At 35.5% G+C, this 27,297-nt stretch overlaps 1 protein-coding gene across 13 annotated transcripts in view; it reads left to right on the top strand.

The window, feature by feature from the left end:
- The window catches only part of ESRRG (estrogen related receptor gamma), a 685,908-nt gene that overhangs the window by 214,579 nt on the left and 444,032 nt on the right, over positions 1 to 27,297 (top strand). For all 13 annotated transcript variants that reach the window (XM_056815934.1, XM_056815933.1, XM_056815938.1 and 10 more), the window contains one exon: positions 5,276 to 5,368. The gene's annotated coding sequence lies outside the window, so the exon portion shown is untranslated. The remainder of the gene's footprint in view (positions 1 to 5,275; positions 5,369 to 27,297) is intronic.

Here is a 27,297-nt window from a genome sequence, read left to right as displayed (position 1 = left end):
ATATTTTATAATCACATTAAAAATGTTAATATTCATTTTAAAAATTTTGAATTTCAAATTCTCTCCTTTACTATACCTCCCTCACCCTTTGAGAAGGCAAGCAATATGATATCAATTATACACATGAAGTCATCCAAAACATTTTTTGATATTAGTCATGTGGCAAAAGAAAATGCACAAACAAAAAACTCCAAGGAAAATAAAGTGGTAAAAAATATGCTTCAATCTGCATTATCAGTTCACTTTCAGAAAGGTTTTTTTTTTTTTTTATCATGGGTCCTTGGAATTGTCTTGGATCATTGTCTTGTTCAGTGTAGCTCAGTCTTTCATGGTTGACCATTCTTAATATATTAGCAGTGTGTACAATGTTCTCCTGAATACCTTCAGTTCTTTCAGGGAAGGGAGAAGGAAGGAGTTTCCTGTTTAATTAATTTTATTTGCATGCCTTCTCTTATGACCTGCTAGTAGCTGCTTTCAAGAATCCCTCTTGCCTAGACTTTGTATTTACTCTTTTTTAAGGGTTCCATTAGACTCTGAGCTCCTTGAGAACAGGGATTGTTTTTGCTTTCATTTCTTCAGCATTTAGTATAGTGCTTGGCACCACGTGGTGGTGGTGTTCAGCCATTTTTCAGCCCAGCCCTGTCATTGTGTTGTGACCTCTTTAGGGTTTTCTTAGCAATGATACTAGAGTAGTTTGCCACTTCCTTCTTCGTATCTTTTGACAGATGAGGAAACTGAGGCAAACAGGGTGAAGTCACTTGCCTAGGGTTACAAAGCTAGGAAGTGTCTGAGGTCAGATTTGAATTCATGAAGATGGGTCTTCATGAAAAGCACAGTGCTTTATCTGCTGTGCTATACCTAGCAAGTATATGTATATATGAATATAGGTAGCAGGTGATTAACATGTTCATTTGTTTGTTGATAACTTTTTTCTTTACCAATCCTAGATTTTTCCTTTAGATACTACACCACAATGGGGCCAGCAACATTATCTTTGGGGGTCCTAAAGGATATTAGAAAGATAGTAGAAGGAATGGTATCAGACATATGGTTCCTTCAAGGTGACTCAGTGGATTGAGAGCCAGGTCTAGAGACAGAAAGCCCTGAGTTCAAATTTGTCCTCAGATACTTCCTAGCTATGTGACCCTGGGCAAGTCACTTAACCCCTATTGCCTTGCCCTTACTTTGGAATCAATACACAGTATTGATTTTAAGTTGGAAGGTAAGGGTTTAAAAAAAATACCATATAGTTCACTCCCCAACCCACCCACATATTCTCTGTGTTCTCTCTTTCCTTTCAATGTACTGATATAAATATTTGTTGATTTTAATGTGCTTTCTCTCCATTTGACTGCTAGTATCTTGAGGATAAGCAACATCATCACTAGCTATATATATAATATTCATAAGATATATTAAATTATTATTATACATAATACCTAATACAAGTTTATGCTTCCTGTGAGTTCCCAGTAAGCCTTCTATGTCTCTAAAACTAATTTATTCTAGGAATGCTTCCTCTTGACCCTCTCACAATTTTTCTTCTCTGAGTCTTACCCCCCCCAAAAGCACGAACCATCCTAGCTATAGATTAGTTAAGCAGATATTTGAGTTCTATGAATCTCAGGCAAATGGAGGTATCCTTGTCTTGATAAATAATCAAACTCAGTTAAATACACCTGGTATATGGCAACTAAATAGAAAAGCTGAGGTTTTCCTTTCTTCCTCTCCATATACTTTACCATGTTATTGTACCCTAAAATTACATACATATCAATATGTAAAAATTTTTCCTTTCTGAATTTTTGCTTCTATTCATTTACCCTTCTGAGGTGCTCTATTTTATGCCTAAAGCTATGATGATGGGGAAAATCTCTCACATTCTTTTTTTTTTTAATTAAAAAACCCTTACTTTCCATCTTAGAATCAATACTGTATATTAGTTCCAAGGCAAAAGAGCAGTAAGGGCTTGGCAGTGGGAATTAAATTACTTTCTCAGGGTTTCACAGCTAAGAAATATCTGAGGTCAGATTTGAACCCAGGATCTCCTATCTTGAGACCTGGCTCTCAACCTACTGAGCCACCTATCTTCCCTTGACTCTCACATTCTTTACTCTTAAACCCCATTTTCCAACATATTTCTTGCCATTCTTGCCTAAACACACCTTTGGTCAGTCAATCAGCAAGCATTTATTAAGGGTCTGTTAGCTTCTATGCACTGAAGTTGATTAAATTTGAAAAGTTTTATAATGTCCTTCAGATTTCCTCCTATCCCCTCTGCAAAAGATATGCTGGTTCATAAGCTGTCATTATTTTTAGGGTGGTCTTTTTGCATGAATATTGCACTTTAATATGACCAAATATCTTATTAAATGATTCCTTTTGAATGTATGATAGGACCAATGCCACCCAATTCCTCTAGCTGCCTCTATAAAGAGAATCTAAGACTCATTCTTCCATTTAGCTCCAACTTCATTTTATCTTCAGATTTCATTTATGGTAAGAATGCCATAGTTGATATTATTTAGTTTCTTCAGTAGTCTGCCCACTTGGTTATTGTATAAGGATCTCACATATGAGAAAAAGTTCCATGTTGTTACAAATGTATACAATTTTAATTATATTGTATGTTAAACAAGTCTTTGTGGGATGGGATAGTCTGGGAACTTACTACCATTTATAACTCATTCTATGGGAAATTGCATTCTACAGTGCATCAATATATGGCAAAAAGGCACCCCAAAATCACCAATAATATGTCCTTTCCCTTCTTCCCCTTCTCTGTAATTCTTGATTACTGTAATCCAATTCTTGGGGGAATTGGAAGATGAAGATTATTCAAGGAAACAGGGTAGGTAAGAGGCAGATATATTTATGGAGACTTTGGATTCAAGGGAGATATCTAGTTCTTGATTGCTTATCTTTCACTACATCCCTGATGCTGAACTGAAACAGTCACAAACCAATGGTCTCTTAGGATCTTCTTCCTAGACTTCTTTCTTCTGATATTTCTCCAAAAAACTAGAGAATACCTCACTACTGCCTCTCCCGTCCTCATCACATCACTGGATGCCTGACACATGATTTGAAGAAAGCAAGTATTTCAGAAAGGACCGTTCCTTCTCCCAGTGTCAATGGGCATCTTCCTTCCATGAAATCACCTGCCATTTGTATATATCACATCGCATGTTCCAACAATGAAGAGTAGCAGTGATTGGCGAACCCATATATGTTTGGAGCCCAAAGAAGAAATGACCCAAATAATTACCATTATGATATAATAGTACCTTGAATTTACAGAGGGCCTTTTCTTAGATGACCTGAAGCAATTTATATCTTTTTAATGTTATACAGGGACAGTTAGAGGGCATAATGAATATGGAACCAGATCTGGAGTAGGGAAGACCTAAGTTCAAATATGGCCTTAGACACTTCCTTATTATGTGACCCTGGGCAAGTCACTTAACTACAGTTGTCTAGCTCTTGCCTCTCTTCCATCTTAAAATTGATACTAAGACAACATAAATGTTTTTTAAAATGTTGTTACACAGTTCACTGTCATGCAGCAAGTGATCTCAGGTTTCCTTGGCATCAGCAGGATTATATGGATGACGTTACATATAGATGAACTATTTTTAAGCAACAGTTCTGAAGTAATAAGCATAAGAAAAGATTCTTTTTGTGTAAATCTTTCTCTTACATTTATAAAATTCTAAATATTTTATAACCAGCATGAATAAATTTTTCTCCTTTTCCTTTAATATCAATTGAAATTACATTTATATACATTTAATATCTCATACTGTTTCATTATGTTTCCAATGTAAAGATGCTAAACATATCCTGTGTGCTTCTCCAAAGAGAGATGACTTTTGTATTTCCACCTATTTCATTCTGTCCTTTTTCCCATTATCTATCTTGCCTCTCAGCTCTCTAGCTACCTGCATATTCTCTGCCCTGATTAAAGACTCTTGTCAAGTTTTAGTTTATACAGGGTGGTAGGCTGTGGGGCTTTCATACTTCTCTTGCATAATCATTGATTTTTTAAAATGCCCCTTGTTTTTTTTATTACTTTTATTAATGCTTCCATTTGAACAAATGATTAAAACATTAGTCAGGACTTTTTGAAAATTATCTTTTCTGATTTGCTGCTTTGAAAAAGTTTAAGAAAGGAAGAATTGCAACCTCCATTTTATATAATTGTTGTTTTGCTATTTAACCTTCCTTCTCTCTTAAAAAAAAAGGAAAACAAAGAAAAAAACGTGGATTTGAAGGTCTGCATTAGTGAATACTGTTAACAGGCCCCTCATAGAATCTTCTAATCACAACATGGAACCCTCTTTGAAGCACTCACTCTCTAAAATACACAGTTACCACAAGTAGGCCTCAAGGGTGTGATGGAAAATGGCCTTGTGCCACTTTGCTAATTAGTTTTCCCACATGTTGTACTTCAGGAATCGTGCGTGTATTCACCAAGCTAATCCGTTAGGGGTCTATCAGCTGCTCTTTTGGTAACAGGCACCCCACTGCCAGGAACTGAGCGTAGAGCTCCCCTTGACATCAAAGGGATCCCATAGGTACTCTGAAATGTCAAAAGGATCCCATTGGTACTCTGAAATGTCCTCATTCATGAGAGAAAAGGTGCAGCTGGCTTTGAGAAGGCAGGCTTCCCTTAGGAAGCTCTTTCCCTGGCCCTCTAGTTTTAAAAATTCATTTGTTTAACTCTTAACAATGGAATTATTTAAAATAGAGACTTCACACATTTTCCTAAGCAGAATGACTGACCTTACATTTTTTTCTTTTATCAAATATTGTTGGAAAAAAATAAAGGAAAAGTGCACCTAACATCGGAAGAAATACATAAATTTGGGCCAAGTATATAACAAATGAAGTCCTTTTGCCCCTCTGATCAAAGAATGGTTCTAAAAGTTATAAATGGGGATTATAATGGAATATACTTAGAAACCTTAACCAGAGTATTATCTATAAATAAAAGAGGAGCAGAAGATTAATAAAACACATAAAGTTTAGAAGGAAGAAAACTTAAAACAATAAAGACTGTAGCTTATTTTGAGAGTTAAAATAGCCCTGGATATGGATATAGGAAAATTTAAAAAAATCGCTAAAGGCAAAGTCTCCATTCAAAGTCATATCTATTAATGTGTACTTAACCCTATTGCCTAGGAGATTTTATTAAATGCAGTGGCCAAGAAATTGACCTCACTTTTTTTTTCCTTTTTTGGTTTGGATCCGTGCTCCCATCACATAAATGAAGAGAGCTGGCGATTTACTGGTTCATCGATGAAACAATATTATATTATGAAGATGTAAGAAAAATTCCTGTGCTCACCTTGTTGAAGTTTGAAAGGTAAGCTGCTCCCCACTAGATTAAGCTTTATCAGTGTATTAAGAGGCCAATATATCATTGTGCCATATGACAGATACAATATTTATCAGATTATCATTGAAATGGTATCTATGATAATCACTGAAAACTTAGTTGTCATCTGTTCAACGTCCTATAATGTAATAGAAGCCACTTACTCAGGAATAAAACTCTCTGAGATATAGAACTAATTTAAGTGCCAATTTATTAAAACTATGGGAACTAATTTTTTTTATTTTAAGAAGTTTTAGTATAATATTGAATAGTCAGGCAAATAAAATGCATTGAGTGTGGTCAGCAGAAATCATTCAACTCCATGTATATTATTAGCTTTGACTTTCCTAAACCTGTTTCTATAGAAGCAAATATTCTACTTGTGTTTCTACCAGGCATTAGGGTTCAATGGTATTTCTTTTATATGGGGGGGGGGATTTGAAAGGGGAAGGGGAATGCTTTGAAATGAAGGAAAATGCTTCTTTTCTAAGTTCAGTATAAGATAACCTCCATAAAGTAGCCTGGAAAAATTTTTGTGGTCATAGGCAAACTTTCCAAGGTAATAGGATCTAAAGCAAGAAATCTGGAGACCTAATCCAAACTCTTTATTTTATAGATGAAGAAACTAAGACCTGGAGAGATAAAATAACTTTCTCAAGGTCACTCAGGTGGGAAGGAACAGAGATATGATTCAAACTCAAGACTTCTGACTCAAAATCCAGTTTTTTTCCTCACACTGTTCTGCCTGCCTCACAGGCTACTGTTACTCTATTTCTCCTTTTTCTCCCTATCCCTCCCCAGATGAAAGATATAAATGCTTTCATTTTGCCAGAGACTGAATAAAATATCCATCTACTCTCCAGGGTATTGAATTCTTACCTACCTTTTTTTCCTTTTCCTTAATCCTGTGGGAATGGGTACATTTGGAAACAAAAGTATGTAGTGTCTAGCTTTCCTGGTTACCATGAAAAATCCTCAATCTAGCCTGACTGTCAAGTCATTATGTATGCAAAATGACAGTTTATATTAATATTATTCAGTTTATTTTTAAGCTCAGGCAGCATCGAGGCACCAGTGTACCTTTACAAGCTTACATACTATGGACACCTTTAAGATGCTCTCTAAGGAAAAATTAACATTTTCTCGGTACCATTCATTAAATTATTGTTTCATTTTGCACTGTCAGACTTTTGTAGTTTCAAAAAGTTAATACCATCTTCTAAAGTTTTATTATTTATGACTGGCTCAGAAATTGGGAAAACCCTCTGTGCCTTTATGTAAAACTGTCAAGTTTGGGCCAATTTTCATGCTGTTATTTGGTCCCAATGTATCATCTACTATTCTTCTCTGTATGGAAGCTGAATTTAGATTAGGATCATATGATTTAGAAATAGATGAATTCTTAAAGGTTATCTGTTCCAACCCTCTCATTTTACCCATGAATAAATTGAGACCAAAAGCTATCCAATGGATAATAAATAGAAGAATTGGGATTTGAACCCAGATCTTCAGACTCCAATTATTGTCCTTGCAACTTCAGTTTTTCATTCTTGTCAGCTAAAAGTGTGGCTTGATTTAATAAAACCTTATACCTGTTTTGTGTGATAATGCATTTATAACCCAGATTGAATTGCTTGCCATCTCTCAGAGTAGGGAGAGAAGGAGGGAGAGAGATAGTTTGGATCATATAACTTTGGAAAAATTATATAGAACTTTATTATTACATATAATTGGCAAAAAAATTAAAAAAATTTTAAAAAGAAAACCTTATTGCCCAGATCTAAGACTTATGTTCCCTGTAAAGTTATCCTTTGCTTTATAAAGGAATTCCTTCAAATAACAGATTCGTAAAATACATTAGAGGATGATTTTATTTTTTAATGAATATCCATATAACTTTTTTTTTAAAACTCTTACCTTCCATCTTGGAATCAGTACTGTGTATTGGTTCCAAGGCAGAAGAGTGGTAAGGGCTAGACAATGGAGGTGAAGTGACTTGCCCAGGGTCACACAGCTGGGAAGTAGCTGAGGCCAGATTTCATTCCAGGTCCTTCTGTCTTTAGGCCTGGCTCTCAATCCACTGAGCTATCCAGCTGCCCCCTCCTATAACTTTTCAGCTATTGTATAATTTGAGCTAATCATGCCCAAGACAAGGATTTTTAAATTAGGAAGTTCACAAACGTATTTGTAAAAAAAAAAATTGACAAATGTATTTAAATATGATTGGTTTTCTTTTATTTTATGCACTTAAAAAGCATTATTTTGAGTTGAGCTCCAGCAGACTTCCAAAGAGATGCCTTTGATACAAAAATGGTGAAAAAACATCAATATTAGAGGGTCTGATCATCTGACCTTCGGGGAGTGGTAGAGTAGAAAAGGGCACAATAAAACCAAACCAAATAGAATTCTGATTTTAGCATATTAAAGGCATTAAGGGAGTTAAATGGGGATAAATTTACATCTTATGGACAAAATTTGCTTTCCTGAAGTCCTTTAGGGAGTTGATTTTTGTCTTTAGAACCTATAAAATATATGACTGAAACCAGTGAAATTTGAGACTTGGAAAGATAAATCTGTTTCTTTGGGGGTGGGATGCATTGTGCATTATATACATAAAATGAAGGTTTGCTTTGATCCTGACTATTAAAAGTTTATTTTTAAACTCAGACTGGGCAATAGTCCAACAATGCTCTTTCTCTACTTCATATACTGAGTTTCAAGTCCCCAGCCAGCCTGAATGCAAGTAAGCAGTAGGAAGTACTTGAAAAGTACAGTCTTGATGGGTGCTGAGCTTTTTCTCCCCTTCCTCCCCTCCAGTTTTGAAATTCAAATTGAATGCAATTTTCAGCTCATTTGAGCCAGAATATACTGTTGCTGAGCTTCGGTGACTCTTAAATTCAAACTCACAGGAGAAAACAGATATCATCTGTCACAGAGGGTGGGAGAAAGAGCACTCCCCGCATTTTATTCATGGGAGGCAGGGCTGAAGTCACTAATTCCAACATCTCTGACTAATAATCATTCACTGGCAAACTAATCACTTAATCAATGAAACCTTCATGAGACCCATTTTCTTCAGTTTGGCCTATGTTTACTTAAAATAAAATTGCTTAGATCTCTTTTTGTATTATTTGTATTTCAATATCTTATTACAACCCAAGATGGACTATAAAGGCAATTTTTGTTTCTGCTCTTCATGACTAGTTTCATATCCTTAATGTCTTTGTCAGGGATGCTTATTATGACTGAGAATTAGCTGAAAGCTGAAGGATTTATAAGCTGGTTATTTCAGCCCTAAACTGGTTGGTTGGAAAATACTCTTATTATTTATGGAAAAAAATATTTTTAAGTATTTTAAAGTATGTAGATGGATAAGAGATATATAGTCAACTCTCAATTATCCATGTGTTGTTTACTCACTTTATGGATAATTCATAGAAAATTATTCATGCCAGAATGGCTTCCATATGCCTCTGCATTATTGGGGAATCCTTTCTCCCACTATGAGTTGTTGTGTGCTTTGGGAATACAAACTAATTTTAATATAAATGTCAGCAAATCATAATTAGGAAGGTAAATTTGCTGAGGGGAAGACACGATTTAAAGTAATTGATCTTTGGATTATCTGATGTTTTGTATCGTATCTATTGCTGCTCCTCTCCATTAGTGTGCACAATCAAGATTTGACAACATTAGCTTATGTTTAGTTATTGTCACTATTTTCTATTCTCTCTATTATCTTGGCCCTAAAATTTAGACAAGTATTTAAGGATTTTTTTCCTTTTTTCCCCTTCTTCCTCCTTACCTTGGACTTTATGATGTTGACATATATCTGAAAATTTAAAACTGGTGCTTAAAATCATCTGGTAATATAGAATTCTTACATTTCTATGATTACATTAATACCATCCATTTTCTTTTTTTTTTCATGTTTTTCTCCACCTTTTTGGGAAAAGTTAAATACTATATTATAAAGAGATAGAACTGATAGCAAAACAATTCACTTTAAAAGTATTACTGTTTCTAATGAAATTATTTCTTAATCATCATACCACACATTTGTTGTTGTTCAATCATTTCAGGCATGTCTAACTTTTCATGACTCCATTTTGGGGTTTTCTTGGAAAAGATATTGGAGAGATTCATCATTTCCTTCTCCAGCCCATTTTACAGATGAGGAAAGTGAAACAAACAGGGTTAAATGACTTGCCCATAGTTAGTTAAATGTTTGAGACCACATTTGAACTCAAGTCCTCCTGATTCCAGGTGCCACTTTGCTGCCCTATGATACATTTATACTTACATGTTTAAATATATATATGTGTATACAGTATATATTTAAACATTTGTGAAAATGTCACAGTGGCAACTTTAGGATTGCTATTTTTCACAGTAATGGAGCCATTAGCCAGTTTATTTTTATAGAGGACAGTCATTGGTAATGGGATAGATAGATAGATAGATAGATAGATAAGATAAGATAAGATAATACCTGGTGGAAAACATTTATTTCATTTCCTTTACAAGACATTATACCTGACAGTCTATGTTATATAAATAATTAAATTAAATGAGTTAATTAAGTTAAGTAAACTAGAAACTCTAGAGAGAGGTATCGGGACAATAATGGAGAAGTTACCAAACATTCTTGTTTCATGGAGCCCTTAGTTTTGCCATAATTTTTTCATGGTGCTCCCAGGGATTGGCTGAACTTTAGCATTTAGCAGAAGATATCCATTGACTGTGTTTTCTGCTGAAACTTTCAAATCTCCTCATATGCCCTTGTGAGTTTGCTATAGGCCATTATCACAGCACACCATTTGGGAACCATGGGCACAATGGATAGAAAGGACTTCATTTCTAGGACAACCTCAGTTCAAGACCTGCCTCTGACTGGAATACTAGCTGTATTCCATCAATTCCATCATCTAATCTCTCCACTCAGACAGCTCTCTTAAGACTATTAATTGCATGTCAACTACTGATATACATTGGCAAGGGGAATCATAGAATCACAAAATGGGAGCATCTGAGAGATAGAACATTCTTCCCCAGCTATCTAATCTGTTTCATCTATACAAAAGGTATAACTACTATAACAAACCCAACAATTTATAATCCAGACTTTCAAGAAGGCAAGTCAAGGCATTGCATCCTGTGAGATTTAAAATGGTTGAGGTCTTAAACTGTAGTGATTAAAATAGTGGAAGATATAAATTGTGATAGATATAAGAGAGGGTGAGTAAATTTGACTGCAGAAATATGTTTCACTACAGTGTCTTGGGTTTAAAATCAAATATAAGGTGGTCACCAGGGAAATATATAACAATTATTCAAATACCCAAGTCAATTGTGTTTTATAGAGATTTTTAATTAACAATACAATGAGTAATCAAAGAAAGAGAGAGAAAGTAAGAAAGGAATAAGTATGAAGGGCCTCAAGCCAATATGGCCTAGACCTGAGTCTTAAAAGAGAAATCAGTCAGTTTTTTAACACTCACCACAAGGTCTGACTAAACAAGGATTCTAGTAACACCAGGCCAGTTCCATATCAGCTGACTTCACCAGAGAGCCTTCCAGCCAGAGACTGTTCCAAAGGGCCACTCTCCAGAGCCTCCAGAGGGACAGAGTCCCCTTAGAGGAGCTCCAGGGAGACCTCCTTAGAGATTATCCTCCAAGAGCTTCCCTTCTCCAGAGCCTCTCTCAAGAGATTCTTCCCAAGCGATCCTCATCAGAGATTCTCCAAAAGGAATATATATATCTCCTCAAGAGATTCTGCTTTTTCTTATATAGCGGTTTTTCTCTCATGTCACCTCCCCTAAGTCCCTACATCTACCAATCACTGTAGACGCTTTCCAAAGGACTGCCCATCTGAATTCCTGCTAAGTCGACAAATCTCCTCAGTAAGTCTGAATCAGAAAAAATGCTGCTGTGTCGACCAAGATCCTCAGTAAGTCTGAACAAGAGAAAACACAGCTGAGTCAACTAATCTTATCAAGAGAAAACTTGCCCGACCCTTTTAGGTACCTAGCATCTCATTGTATCAATTCTAAAAACAGGCCTGGTTCAAAGGACTCCTTTCCCCACCATAAGCATGGATCCAAGTACTTTCTTTGTTTAGCAAGGAGTTTTCTCCCCTAAAGCAGTCTTAAGTACGGGTGGAGTAGAGGTCCTCCCTTTTCTGATCCTGGCGAGTTCTCACATCAAAATGGGAAATGTTTCTCAGTAGGGAATTTGTTCCAATTAAGAATTCCCCAATGGGGAAATTTTTAACATTCACAAGTCTGAGAGATTTCAAGATTTACAATCCCCCCTGATGATCATTGGGAGACTAGTCTCCTCATTGATCATTTAACATAATCATTTTGTAATACTAAATGCACCTCTAACTATAGATATACACAATATTCAATTTTCTAAGAGGGATTAGAATAGTGAGAGAGGAAATAGAAAAGAAAAGAAAGCAAAACCAATGTTTTGCTAGGCACATTGACAGAAAGCCAAATTAGGGGCAGTCCCTTTTGGCATAAATGTGTACATTTACAATAAATGTTCAATCAAAGTTCAGTTCAATCAATCATATACAAAGTTCATTCTTGATTTTCTTGATGAAGTGTAGGTTTTTGGCATCTTTCTGCAACAGTTCATTCTCTGGATATAAAAAATTCAAGCTTCTTTCTTGAAGATCTTTTCTAGAACAAAAATCAAAATCTCGAATTTTTATAAAAGTACAATCTTAAATAAAAAATCAAAATTCTTGGATTTTTATAAAAATACAATTTCAAACAAAAAATTCAAAAATTCTTAGATTTTAAATTAAAATACAATCCTTAGATAGCTCAAATTATTAGGAAGTTCTCTCCCACCCTCTAAACTTTCCCCTTTTTGACTTTTACCCTTTATTCCCATTTTTGTCCCCTGGAACTAAACAGAGCAAGTATAATCCTTCCTCCTCATGAATGCCCTTTAGGAACTTGAAGGCAGTTACCATGTCCAATGTGACTCTTCTGTTCTCCAGACTAAACATGCCCACTTTATTCAGCCATTCTTTGTGTCATGGATTTAAAGCTCTTCTTCCTTCTGGTTAAACTCTTCTGGGTACTCTGCATTTTGTCGATGGCCCTCTTCAACTATGGTGCCCAGAACTGAACACAGTTCTGTAGATGAGGAGGTCAGATAAGGGCAGGCAGAGCACAGGGATACTGTCACCTCTCATTCCTGTCAACTTCTCTTAAAACAGTCCAGGATCACCTTGGCTTTTATGGCTGCCTCATTATCACTCAGTTAGGACTCATATCATATTGGCAGTACACTAAAAACACCTAGATTTTTTTCCTAATCATCTACTATCTAATCAGGTTTCATTATTTTTACACTTGTGAAGTTGATTTATTGTACTCAAGTTGAAGACTTTATGTTTATTTCTATCAAATTTCATTTTATTAGATTCACCCCAATGTTGTAGCCAAGGGGTCAGAGAAGTATAGCCTAAAGGCCAAATTCAATCAGTCAGCTTTTTGGATATCCCTGAGGTAAGAATGGTTTTTACATTTGTGAATAAAGTTGGATTTGATCTGAAAGTTAGAGTTTGCTGAACTCTTGAGATTGTCAAGATTATTTCACATCTTGAGTCTTTTATCCACTGTGAGAACTATCCTTTCCAAATTTCTATCATGTTGAATTTGATGAGTCTTTAATCGAGGCATTCATAAAAATATCAAACAATACATGCTAAGTACAGATCCCTGGGGTACTTCCCTAGAGATGTCCTACCATATTGGTATTGAACCATTAACTCTTTGTGTACAGCTATTCAAATAATCCTAAATATTGCTGATTGCATTATTATCCAGTACATATTTCTCCATGACAATTGTATGAAATACTTTATTATGTATTTATACATGTATATAGAATGTATAATTGTATGCATTTGTACATATATAATTATAATTATATATAATGTAGTTGTATATATAATATGTAATGTATAAATATGTATATGTATAATGAATTATTATACATTAAAGCTTTGCTAAAACTTAGGTAAATTATATCTACAGGATTTCCCTCATCTGTTAACTTAATAATCCTATCATGCTCTGCTGTGTCTTTCACCACTTTGCTTTTTAAACATTTGCCAATGATTTCATTAATGATTCATTCTTAAATTTTCCTAGGATCTTGTCATGCTCCATTTGCAGATTATTTCCTCTTTTTGAAAACCACAACATATGTCCTTTTCAAGTGTTTTGGTGCCTTTCTTGTCTTCCATGATCTTTCAAATATCATCAACATTATTTTGGCCATCACCTATGCTACTTCTCTCTCAGGGACCGATGATGTAGTTCATATAGGTCAGTTAACTTAAATTCATCAAAGGCAGCCAATTGTTCTCTTGCTGTTTCCTTACTTATCTTGGGTATCAACTCCCTATTAGTCATTTTGATTCTGTCATTTTACACATAAAGGTCATTATCCTTTTCAATTAAAATAGAAACTTAATAAGATTTGAACAACCCTGCCTTCTCTCTGTTGTTAGTTATCATTGTCACATCCACCCTAAGCAATGTTCCTATCCCTTTTTGACCTTTGTTTTTCTCCTCAAATGTTAAAAATAAAAACCCTTTTTATTGTCCTCAGCTTCTCTTGCCATCCTTAGCTCATTTTAAGCTTTAATTTTTCTGACATTTTGTTAGGAACATACTTTACTCATATTTATCTTCCCTCCTCTGGCTTTGTTTCTGTTTTCTGTACCTTTCATTTAAAATCTAAGTTAGTATGAATGATATGGCTATTCTCAGAAATACAATGATCCAAGATAATTCTGAAGGACTTTTTATGAAAAATGCTATTCACCTCCAGGAAGGAACTGATGGAGTCTGAATGCAGATTGAAGTATACTATTTTTCACTTAAAAAATGAATGAATGACAGACCTAAATAGTTAGAAAACTTTAACTATTCATGGGCAAAATAAATCAGAGAATAAAAATTACAATACTAAAAAATTAATAAAAATTTAAGTTGGTTAGTGAGTTCCTTATGCATTCACATTTTTAAGACAAATTCCTTTTTTATCCCTCTTTGGAATGTTTCCCTTTCTGTCTTCAGTTCTTCCATTCCCCCTGAACTGACTCCCTCTGAAGCATTTTAGTCTATGAAGAGCTAAAATGCCTTTTTTCTGGACATTTTGAAGTGATCTTTTCTAGAATATAGGGTATATGTCAGACTATAGTCAGATTTCTTTTCTTCGGTCATCAACAAGGTTTCCATAAATTCCAACCTAGAAACCAGATTCTTCCTCCTAATGAAATTCATTTCCAGAAAAGAATTTCCCATAGTTGCTTCATCTACCTTTAAAGGAGGAAATTATCACGTGGGTAAGTAAAGAAATTATTAGCTGCCCTAAATTTGGCATAGGGAAAGCTTTCACAGATGTCTGGATAATTGAAGTTTCCTATCACTAATATAACATGCCTCTCTTTTATAGGCTTGTCATCTATTTCCTAAACTCCTCATCTAATTTTTTTTTTTCTGTCCAGGTGGTTTGTAGAATATGCCAATGACTAACTCATTTTTGTTTCTCCCTTCTTAGACCTTCATTCCAATATTTTCTCTTTTGTTTTCACACACACACATGCACACACACACACACAAACACACATTCTAGATTCTCTCTGATGAATATGGTTTCTTAATCTACATTGCTATCCCACCTTCCTTTTTTTCTGCTTGTATCTATGTAGTACAATGGATAGAGCATTGAGCCTGGAGTCAAGAGTTTAATCTGACCATAGACACTTTTTAGCTATGTGATTCTGGCCAAGTTATTTAACCTCTGTGTGCTTCAGTTTCTTCATCTGTAAAATGGGGATAATAATAGATAACTGCCCAGAGTTATTGTGAGGTTCAAGTGAGAGAATAATTGAACAGTCTTTAGCTCAGTGTCTGGTAGTTGCTATATGAGTGTTAACTTGTCATCATCATCATTATTATTAGCTATTTTGAATAAGGTATATCCATTCAGAGACATCGTCCACTCATGGGTTTTAAGACCATCACATCTCTATGATACCAGTAATACCAAGTGATATTTTGCCTTGTAATCTCTGGTCCCTCTTGTTTGTTGCCTGAACTTTGGCCATTTGTGTTTAGCTATTTGAAGCTAAAGATTTTTACTACTGCCTCCTTTTTAGGATTATTCTCCTGTGAATTCCTGCATATTTCAGCTGGTATTCTTCATCCTTTGTGTTTACTCTATTCTATGGTATCTAATTTAGGGAATATACTTGAACAATCTTCTCCTCCTCCATTCTTTTCAGTTCAAAGCACTTTTAATTAAATTTGGAAGACATCCTGCAGACAGATTCTTATTGGTCTTTCTTAGGTATATACTTCATCTCTGGCCAGGAATCTGTCAACCCTATATTGTAAGCTGTGATCCAAAAATCCAAATCTCATTATCATATACTACCTCCTTAGCTCATGTCCCAAATTTATTTTCCCACCAGGAGTTCTCTATATCAGTGAAATCACAGGTAGGAGAATTTGTGAATACACATATATACATATACACATATGTATATATAGAATGAATACCCAATTATTAGCATCCCTTTCCAACATTATACCATTATTTTTTTAAAAATCATATATACATTGTAGTTTCTCTGCCATATGCAAAAAAGACATAACATACTAGAATTTATCTTTTCTTTTTTTTCTTTTTTAGCTTAGTGAATTGAATTAAAGTTGGGCCAAATGTTAAAATGTTAGACCTGACATCAGAAAGACCTAAATTCAAATGCAAACTTGGATATTTATTGGCTGTTATGTGCCTGGGAAAGTCACTTAACCTTAGCCTCAATTTCCTCATCCATAAAATGGAGATGATAACACCTACCTCCCAGGGTGGTTGTGAAGATCAAATGACGCAATAATTGTAAAGCACTTAGTACAGTACCTGGCACATAGTTGGCACCTGGGAAATACTATGTGAATACTAAGTATTATTATTATTATCTAACACTGTACTAGGAGCTATGGAGTACCATATAGTACCAAATGATCTTTTCTAAAGGGAACTTTCATTTTAATTGAAGATGGGAATGGGCTACAAAGAAAACTTGCAATTAAAAAAATTAAGTGGTGAATTTAAAAAATTAGTGATGAAAAAACAATAAACAATCTGAATAGGTATAAGATATGACAGAATTAATGCTTATATAGTAAAGTGATTGTGTTGTGTGGACAATTAGAAAAAGGAATATGTATAAGAAGACATTGTGGTGCTGGGGATAAAATAAAGGATGTAGAAATCAGAAGAGGATCCCCTAGGCTTATGGAGAAGTGAGGCTTGAAGTAGGCTTTGAAGGATGTATAGGAAGGTGTCAAAAAAGAGGACATGGGACATTCTAGCAAGGAGGACTAACATGAGCAAAGGTGAACAGAGGTAAGATGTGAGAGATGGCTCAAGAATAAAGAGGTGTTGTCTAGAATGGAAAAGTAGTCTAGGCATAGTTCCTGATGATAAGATGCTTAAAATCTTGTTGTAGTGCTATTTTTCAGGGACAAGGAGAGACACAACTGCCCTTTATCAAGATATATTTCCTTACTACTAATCCAAGTTTTTCATGGGGGCCATGTCTTCTTCTTTTTCTTTGGCTACTCTAGGATACTCCAGAATTAATTTTACTAAAATAATATTCAGCCTTATTTCATTCCTTTAGCTTTCTTTATGAGTTCTCCCTTCTAAATCTCTCATTGCCTTTGGAACATTTCCTCTAAAATTTCTCAAATTTGAAATACACATATCATGCTTAAATATATGGAATTTTTGTGATGAGTGATTTGTCACTATCTGCACAGGTATATGATTTCTGTCTTTTTTAAAGCCAGTTATGTCTGTAATATTTTTGACTAGAGGTTTCTACCAGCTGCCCTATTTATTATCATGCTCACCTCAGCTACAGAACAGCACAGGCGTACGTACTTCCTTGAACTGGGTTTGTGTTGCCATTAAGGCAGCTAGGTTTTGTTCCCTCTCCTATAGAAGCTCAGTACATTGGTCCTTTTCATGTTTCCTTTATGTGTTTGGCTGAAATTCCCCAGATCCTTGAATCGCTCTCAGCAAAGCCTCCTGTCTGTCAGTTTACTAGACCCCTCTTAGGCCAAGTAAGCATTCATAACTTTGTTCTCATTCATCCTCCACCCTCCGTGGTGAGGTGCTTTTTCTCTGGCCCTTCATTATATTCGATTTGAGGATAGTCTCCCCCACCAGAAGAACCATAGGATAGTCTCTTCTTATTTTGCTAGTAACATAGAAAAATGGAGATTTAATTTTGAATGTTGTATATAGGTTGTGTACCTAGCACTAATGAACTATCTACAAAGTTTCAGACACGATTTTAGATTTTACTCTGCCATCAGAGGGGAGACGTATTGGGTTATGGCTGGGATTGTGTTTGAAATTAAAAGAAGAAGGTTGCCATGGCTAAGCATATAGTCTTTTAGTAACCATAACCACTTATTTGAGAATTTCTCTCTCGACACTAATCCCACAACAAGTTGCATCCCAGTGAGACAGAGTGGCCATGAAATATAGTAATTGGTGCTGTGTTTAGCTATTCTTCTTGTAGAAAAAGCTAGGTTAGTGACAGCATGCAGCATTCAAAATTCCTCCATGTACTCCCGTTACTTATTTGCCAGGATGAAAGCTCCCTTCACTTACAAAGCCCTCTTGGCTTTTTTGTCAGCTACCCTGCTACCTTCAGATCCCCCCAGGGGAAACATTATATGCTACTTCCAACATCTTGAGCTACTGTCCCCAGCATTAAGCGAAACATTATCCATTTTTTCCCCCTGATCTCTAAACTATTACTGGTTTGCAAAGTCACTCTGCAGCCAGAAAAAGAAACCAGATCTTTTTACTAGACTTATAACCACAATCCTAAAAACAGTAAAAATCAAATTCTTTCTCCCCTGCAGGGGAAAACAATCAACCCTTTCCTCACTGTCAAAAATTAAATACATGGAATATAACCCAGTGGAATTGCTTGTTGGCTCTGGGAGGGGAGAGGGAAAAGAGGAGGGAAAGAACATGAATCATGTAACCATGGAAAAATACTTTAAAGTAAATAAATAATTTAAAAATTAAATACATGTAAACAAAGATATTTTTATATAAAGGGTGTGTCATGACATATGTGAAATTATTTCTAGTTATATATTTCCATATTCCACTTTTGAGAGCCTCTATTTACATTATTATCACCTGCTTGTGTTAGTTACCTTCTTCACCTTCAATAGATTTGAGTCAGCTGTAGCATTCCTTTGCCCAGTGAAGAGTAGTGCATGTATTCACTTTGATTCCAAGCATTCCATTCCTAAGGTAGCCACAAATCTGTCTTTCACACCTAAATCATATTTTGTTTATTCATTTAGAATTTTTGTAATAAAAGAGTGCTAGAGCTGGGGTTTGAGAAGAATATGAGGAATAGGTAGAAGCAAAGATTGCCCTATAGTGAGAGTTGTTTTTGGTTTGCTATTTAAGAGTTGGTTGTATGCATAATCCAGTGGAATTTTGTATCAGTTCCAGGAGGGGTGAGGGAAGAGGGAAAGGAGACAATATAAATCATGTAACCATGGGAAAAAATTAAAAATAAAACTGTGCAAAAGTTGGTTGACAGAAGCAGCTAAGCAATTCAGTGGATAGAAAGTAGAATAAGGAGGACCTGGGTTCAAATGTGGCCTCATTTATCCTGGGCTAGTCACTTAACACCAATTGCCTAGCCCTTACTGCTATTCTTCCTTAGAAGTGATACTTAGTATTTATTCAGGAGTAAAAAAAAAGAATTGGTCATCTTGGAGGCTGGTGTCATCAAGGAACCCCAAGCATAAAGCAGGGGACCTATTTTAAAAGTAACAGCAATAGAAAGAGGTTGTCTGAGAAACTGGGGTTCATGTGCACTTTTTTTTTTGTTTGAGTGTAGCCTTGATAAATGTGGCTTGATGGTCTTTGGGACTCCCATTTCTCTGTACTTGTCTTGAGATGCTTCACATGTTATATAGGACAATAGCAATGAAAGGCTTTATTTTAGCTATCATGCCTGTCATAAAGCCAATAGAAACTCTTTCTATTGTGTATGGAATACACCCCATGCCCATAGTGCTTGACAAAATGGTGCCTCGGTGACCTGGAAATTTTGTTTGCTCATAATCTTCTAAATAAAAATTTAAAAGAGAGATGAAACCCAGGAAACTTTCCAGTATGAGAGGAAGGGTAGACAATGGTAAATATACACAAATAAGATAGTCTTGAATACTGTACCCACAGTGCATAACTTAGTTTTGAGTCCCGTCATGTCAGCTGGTATTGCACTGCAGTGTGCCAAAGTCACATTTGTTCTGTCCTACCTACAAACCCAGACTGGGACTGCAAATTGTATCAACAAGAATGGCATGACATTAGCTGTGCGTATATTTGCAACACTCTTTGAATTGCCATGGCAACAATAGTTTTAATTATGGAGAGCCAAAATGATAACTTGTATATCAGATGTGGCTCCGTTTTCCCTGTGGACAAAACTCTGATTAGACATTTGAGAGAAGCTTTGTATGCGGATTTTCCTTCCAGGCTGGATTTTATTATCTGCTTTCCCAGACAGCTTTTTTGCTCATGGTAGGAACCAAAGAAACTAAAGTATTGACTGAAGGGGCTGCGGACAGTGGCCTTCCATTCAATGAACTGGATCATTTGTGTCCAAGGCAAACTGGTGCAGTAGTCACTTGGGCATATAAGAGCAGAGAGCTCTTGCTATTAGGGGCTTCTTTTGGCTTCCCCTTTCAATCAATAGAAATCTGAATATTATACTAAAAACTTGCATGAAGTATCATCTAATAATCATCCTTAACCATGTTCAAGATTATGCTGGAGGAACAAACGAATCCCTCTACTGCTTTAGCAGCCATGGAAATTCATAGAGCATATCAACAGTCAAATCAAGGTTAGAGAGCAAATAATAATAATAATGTTTATAAAACAAATAAAATGCTGGTAGAGGGAGTTTCTTTCCAATGAGGTTTTACTCTCCTCTTTGTTTTTCAGTAGGATTCTCTTCCTGAACACCCCTCTAGGTTTAGGAGATCCTATGCCATATTGAAATCTTTCTGGGCTTCTTTATTCTGAAAGATGTGGCGAAGCTAAATAATTTTCCCTGTAGGTAAACATAAATCATTGTCTACCTTTCCTGCTCCTTGAGTAGACCTTTTGATATATTCATTAATTATGGCCGCTGTGTGGTGACATAGTGATGGCAGTTGGGCAGAATCACCGCTATGAGCTTCCCATCAGCAATGCCCCCTTTTCTGAAATTGTAGTCGAATGATACAACTCTGGAATAAAGAAGCCCTCCTTTTTTATGCTTTGCCCTGTGTAACTGCAGGGAATGAGGAAAATACTGCAGAAAAGGCAATGGTCTTATTGCTGGGTACAAGAGAAGAGAGAGGTTAAATGAAATCATGGTGGGGTGATGGAGACCCTAAAACACTCTGCCATCACTCTAACCTCTGGCAGATGTCTCCAACCACTAGTAAAACCTAGGATGAGACCTTGGAAATCAGCCCATTGGGTTTGCTGACTTCAGTAATAGTTCAGTTCATCAAAACCTTCCTTTTCGAGGGCATGTTCAGGCTCATCTTTAGAAACAGGGATCACATTTTAAAATATCTTTGCCATATTGAAAATATTAGTACTGTCTTGTTTAGTTTTTTTACCTTGACAAAACCCACTTAATAAATGTTACAATTTCAGTTGCTGCTTGTCTTGATTCCACATTCAGGAAACCGGGCAAATATGATTTTGATTTTGTTGTTATGGGCAGTTAATTAAACCTTTGTATGAAAGCACTGGGGTTTGGATTCTTGTTTGTTAGTTTAATAAGATTTTATGTTTAGAATGGTACTGCAAATCTGTCAGACTTAGCTTTGCTGCATATGTGTAGCTCTGTGCTTTGAGACCCTTGAAATGTCTGTTTTTAGGACATCAGCAGGGGGCTAATGAAAAGGCTTTGTTGATTTTAACGAATTGCAAGCCACTGTAGCCAAAATAAATATAATCTGCTTTTTGGATTAGTTGTCACAGATGATTTTACCTACTAACCGTGATTAAAGAACCCTAGTGGACCAGAAGCATAGCTGCTCTCTGGTGACTCTTGCTAAAATAGCAATAAACAGAAGTAAATAAAGACTTAGGGCATTAGTTATCTTTAATAAACAATGACACCCTGTTTGCAAGCAGGGAAAGGTTAGAGGGAGAACAGGAGGAATTGAAGACCTACACAGTACACAGCAGTGTGACAAAAAGCAGCAACTATGTTAAAGAATGAAACATACTGTCTGGTGCTGCTAATATCATATTGCCATGCTTCATTAAGCAAATGTTCAAGACCTAGCATCTTCCCTTTATTTTCTGTTCTTCTATCCAAAGCTACTTCAGCCAATTGGACTCATTCTTGTTCTGTGCTCATCTTATAGTGGACCCTGGGAACAAAATTGAAATCTTGCAACTAGAGGATTATATTATGGAAATTGAGGAAGTGTAAATTATTTGTGTAATTATTAACCTTTTAGCTGAAGTAATTCCATCCAGATAATGAACAGAGGGCTAGTACCCTACCCTTCACAAAGTCTTTATATGTTAATGATAAGAATTACTTGTACCCTGCTGATATATTTCATCCCCAAATTTCTCCAAGAAAGCCATAGAGGAACCTACTGTACATTGCCACTTAAATTTGATCCAGGATACTGGCTAAGAAACAGAAAGGAAGATCAGTGGAATAGACTGGGGGAAAACGACCTCAGCAAGACAGTATACGATAAACCCAAAGATCCCAGCTTTTGGGACAAAAATCCACTATTCGATAAAAACTGCTGGGAAAATTGGAAGACAGTGTGGGAGAGACTAGGAATAGATCAACACCTCACACCCTACACCAAGATAAATTCAAAATGGGTGAGTGACTTAAACATAAAGAAGGAAACCATAAGTAAATTGGGTAAACACAGAATAGTATACATGTCAGACCTTTGGGAGGGGAAAGGCTTTAAAACCAAGCAAGATATAGAAAGAATCACAAAATGTAAAATAAATAATTTTGACTACATCAAACTAAAAAGCTTTTGTACAAACAAAACCAATATAACTAAAATCAGAAGGGAAACAACAAATTGGGAAAAAATCTTCATAGAAACATCTGACAAAGGTTTAATTACTCATATTTATAATGAGCTAAATCAATTGTACAAAAAATCAAGCCATTCTCCAATTGATAAATGGGCAAGGGAAATGGATAGGCAGTTCTCAGATAAAGAAATCAAAACTATTAACAAGCACATGAAGAAGTGTTCTACATCTCTTATAATCAGAGAGATGCAAATCAAAACAACTCTGAGGTATCACCTCACACCTAGCAGATTGGCTAACATAACAGCAAAGGAAAGTAATGAATGCTGGAGGGGATGTGGCAAAGTAGGGACATTAATTCATTGCTGGTGGAGTTGTGAACTGATCCAACCATTCTGGAGGGCAATTTGGAACTATGCCCAAAGGGCGACAAAAGAATATCTACCCTTTGACCCAGCCATAGCACTGCTGGGTCTGTACCCCAAAGAGATAATGGACACAAAGACTTGTACAAAAATATTCATAGCTGCGCTCTTTGTGGTGGCCCAAAACTGGAAAACGAGGGGATGCCCATCAATTGGGGAATGGCTGAACAAACTGTGGTATATGTTGGTGATGGAGTACTATTGTGCTCAAAGGAATAATAAAGTGGAGAAGTTCCATGGAGACTGGAACAACCTCCAGGAAGTGATGCAGAGCGAGAGGAGCAGAACCAGGAGAACATTGTACACAGAGACTAATACACTGTGGTATAATCGAACGTAATGGACTTCTCCATTAGGGGCGGTGTAATGTCCCTGAACAACTTTCAGGGATCCAGGAGAAAAAAAACACCATTCATAAGCAAAGGATAAACTATGGGAGTGGAAACACCGAGAAAAAGCAACTGCCTGAATACAGAGGTTGAGGGGACATGACAGAGGATAGACTTTAAATGAACACTCTAATGCAAATACTATCAACAAAGCAATGGGTTCAAATCAAGAAAACATCTAATGCCCAGTGGACTTACGCGTCGGCTATGGGGGGTGGGGGGGAGGAAAAGAAAATGATATATGTCTTTAACGAATAATGCTTGGAAATGATCAAATAAAATATATTAAAATAAAAAAAAAGAAAAAAAAGAAAAAAAATTTGATCCAGGAAAAGGAAGATTGGTTGATGAGACTCTCCAAGCTCACTTTTGTTAACTGCTGGCAGTTATATATATATATATATATATATATATATATATATATATATATGTAGATATATATATGTAGATATATATAAGACTTAAGAACTTTCATCATTTATTGATATTTCAAATCATACTGGGTAATGTGAACAGGGCATATGCTTTTCCTAGGGTCTCAAAGCATGTCATAAGGAGCACGTTTTCCTTCTACTTTCTAAGTTATAGATTATTGTTTTCATTTACAGATATAAAAATGTATCAAGGTTGTATCAATTGTATCAATCAAGAATGTATCAATTCAACCAAGGTTGAATCATATTAAGACATGGGCACCTAGATGTCATAGAGTCAAGATGACTGATCTTTTTGAGTTCAAATCTGGTCTCATATATTTATTAGTTAAACTGGGCAAGTCACTTAATTCTATTTGCCTCAGTTCCTCACTGGTAGAATAAGCTGGAGAAGGAAATGGCAAAACTATTCCAGTATCTTTACCAAGAAGACCCCAAAAGGAGTCATAAGGAGTCCGATATGACTGAAAATGACAGAACAACAACAAAAATAGAGTGGAAAAGTTTAAATACTATACCTTAATCTACAGACTATTACTTCCTGACAGATATGATGTGTTGCTGACATTTTCTCATTCCTAATTTATATGATTTGAAATTTATGTGTGAACATATATACATGTAAATTATAATAACTGATGTCTTTCTTGATTTTTGTAAAGCTTTTTTGACATGATATATTTTATAGGTTTCAAATATAGATTATACCATTATTTTTGTTTATTTAGATAAACAAAACCAATTTAGGGTATTTTGTATTATTAACAAAGGGAGAAATCAATTTGCATTCCTACAGAGTAATATAGTTTTTCTTAAATAGATCAATTTTGTTAACCCATTGTAGAAAGTTTCTAAGAGTGGAAAACTATTGCTACTCTTTCTTCTATCTACTTCATCCACTCTACACAGAAAAAAAAAAAAAGTATAGATTACCCCCTCTCATTTAACTGGGAAAATGCCTCGGTAGCCTCTTGGGCAGTGACGTCCTATAGCCAGGCTATATATAAAATTAATGTATTAGACCATACCTTAGGACCTTAGTCATTAGATAGTGAGGTTTAATCAAGGAACACTCATTTTGGTGTTAGGAAATTGAGCTTGAGTTTTAGACTTGCCACATAATAATCATGTGATTTTGAATCCCTCAGAGCATCAGTTTTTGGTCTTTAAGATGAAGATAATAATAGTTCCACTTTGTACCTCACAGAATTGTTGGGAGGAAAATATTTTGTAAATTGTAACACACAATTGAAGGGTGAGTATTTTTATGTGACCAAAGCTCAGAACCCATTTACTTTTCCTTTGTTCAGGACTTTTTAAATTTAAATTTTACTGAATATTCTAAATAGAATTTTACTATCAAGTGAACTTAAATCTAATTTTAACATGCAAGTCCTGTGGTTTTTTAATGAGATGTGAAAAAGTAAGTAGATATTATCAAATGTTATAAAATTATGCTTATAATAATAATACTAATATATATAATATAATACTAATAAGTGTAATTCTTCATAAGAGCCAGAGATACAAGCGCACCAATACTCTCTCTCTTTCCCTCTCACTCTCTTTTTCTCTCTCTCTTGCTCACTCTCTCTCTCTCCATCTCTCTCTCTCTCTCTCTCTCTCTCTCTCTCTCTCTCTCTCTCTCTCTCTTTTTCTCTCTCTCTCTCTTGTTTACTTGCCTTCCAGGTTTTCCAGGTGATTTTGCCATAATCTGATGGCAGGTATACATGGGTTATAGTCTGACAAAGTTTAATAAAAAAAAAATTACTCTACATTTTATAAAGAACTATCTTTCTAAAGTCAATAATTTTAAATGATAAATTCCAACTCTGTTTTCCAAGAAAGGGTCATTATGCCTGAATTTTAAAAATCTGAGTAACACAAATGTGACATTCTTAAGTTTTTTTTCTTTAAATTGTCATCTCCAACACTTTCTTTTAACTAGGAAGAAATCTACTCAGTGAATGATGCATGGCTTCAGTAGATCTTTCTGGAGAAAAAAAGGCTTGCTTCCATATATTTCTGAAGTTGTCATTCATAGCATTCTCCCCTAACAGAGGGCATAGTAGTGTTACATGATGCCAAAGACTGAATCTTGGGCTTATTAAAAAAAAGCTTAATGCAATCGTTCTATTCATTTCCCATGGAAGTCTACTGCAGGTGTCTAGTGTTTTAAAATCAAATGAAAGTATTATCTTATTATGCAGCTATATGCTGACAAGTGGGTGGAACTAAGCAAATATTTCATTCTGCTTAAAATTCAAATTAATGTATAGGTCAGTGCTATGGCAGTATAGAAGCACAATGAGACTCTTCTGCACAAGACTAATTCAAAAGTACAGTGTATTGCCAAAGAAAGGGTTCAACAACAGCAGCAAGAAGTGGCAAATTAGTATTTTATCAAAGGTTTTTTTAATTTGAATTTTTTTTAATTCACTATGTCAGTGTTAAGAGACATTTTTACTAGATTCTTACTGTAATGGTGTAAAGGAAACTAAATTTTTAAAAGCTGTGCCAACAGAAGGCAAGCTGACCATTTCTATGGAGGAACTTGAAAGGTCTGGATAGTATCGGAGTGACTAGCTTGTCAAAATTCAGAGAACCTCATCACCAGATGGATAGCTACTTGGTATTATTTATTTCTGACCATAGAACTTCAAGAAACACTCTACTAAGATGTTGTTGGCTTATGTTTTGCATTGTGTGGAGGAGAACCCACATTGATGAAATCACAGCTTTTTTCAAAGAATTAAAACATGACAAAAACAATACCTGTGTTTACTAGAAAACACTGTTAATCTAGCAACAAATTTACATTAGTTGATGTTCAAATGAACAGGTTATCAGTATACTCCACCTTTTTAAACCCTTTGCAATAAGTCACCTTTCAGCAAAAACTCCAAAGTGCTGTACCCAAACAGTCTATCTTGCTAGGGCACAAAAATGTATCATCCTCTGATAGATTCAATGTGCAAAGAGATTAGTTGTAATTCATCAAAGTCTTGATTTGGGGGGGGGGGGAAGTAGCTGAAACAGTGTGAATTAAATACTGAGACCTGATATTTCTCATCTTCCAAAATTCTGGCAACAAGCCTTTTTTTTTACAAGGATGGTATATCTCTAGTTTACAGATCCATGGAATTTCAAAGGTAGCTAGAACTGCAGTGGCAATCTAGTCTAACCCATATCTAAAAAGGAAATCTCACTAAAATATACCCCAAAATGGTCATCCAGCCTTTGCTTAAAGATCTCCAATACTGGGTAACTCGCTATCTACCACAGCTGTCCCTTTCAACTTTTGGAGACCTTTAATTATTAGGAAAGTTTTCCTCCCTGGCATGCTGCTTAGAGTTGCTTCTTACAACTTCTACCAGTAACAATGCCAATATCTTGGATTGTTTGCTCTAGACACTGGGGAATGAACATTCACATTGACCTAAGGGACAAGAACTTTAGCTAAAATGACATAAGAACTTCTA

The sequence above is a fragment of the Monodelphis domestica genome, chromosome 2 (genome assembly GCF_027887165.1).
Source record: "Monodelphis domestica isolate mMonDom1 chromosome 2, mMonDom1.pri, whole genome shotgun sequence".
NCBI classification, from domain to species: domain Eukaryota; kingdom Metazoa; phylum Chordata; class Mammalia; order Didelphimorphia; family Didelphidae; genus Monodelphis; species Monodelphis domestica.
This window is presented reverse-complemented; position numbering and strand designations above follow the sequence as displayed.